Source organism: Arachis duranensis, chromosome 10 (assembly GCF_000817695.3).
Source record: "Arachis duranensis cultivar V14167 chromosome 10, aradu.V14167.gnm2.J7QH, whole genome shotgun sequence".
Lineage (NCBI taxonomy): Eukaryota > Viridiplantae > Streptophyta > Magnoliopsida > Fabales > Fabaceae > Arachis > Arachis duranensis.
Genome location: NC_029781.3, coordinates 22,752,639 through 22,753,181, shown reverse-complemented (window position 1 = coordinate 22,753,181; position 543 = coordinate 22,752,639).

The window sequence follows — 543 nt, the reverse complement described above, 5'->3', positions numbered from 1 at the left end:
ATAAAAGTTGGCGTTTAACTCCAAGAGAGGTCTCTGCACGAAAATTCTTCATTGCTCAGCCCAAGCACACACCAAGTGGGACCGAAAGTGGATTTTTATGTCATTTACTCATTTCTGTAAACCTTAGGCTACTAGTTTTCTATAAGTAGGACCTTTTACTATTGTATTGAGACATCGAGGGGTAGCTATCTTCATTGTTATGCTATCTTAGATCATTGGGAGGCTGGCCTCATGGCCATGCCTAGACCTTGTTCTTATGTATTTTCAACGGTGGAGTTTCTACACACCATAGATTAAGGTGTGGAGCTCTGCTGTACCTCGAGTATTAATGCAATTACTATTGTTCTTCCATTCAATTCCGCTTGTTCTTGTTCTAAGATATCACTTGTTCTTCAACTTGATGAATGTGATGATCCGTGACACTCATCATCATTCTCACCTATGAACGTGTGACTGACAACCACCTCCGTTCTACCTTCGATTGAGTGAATATCTCTTGGATTCCTGATTGCACGATGCATGGTTGATCGCCTGACAACCGAG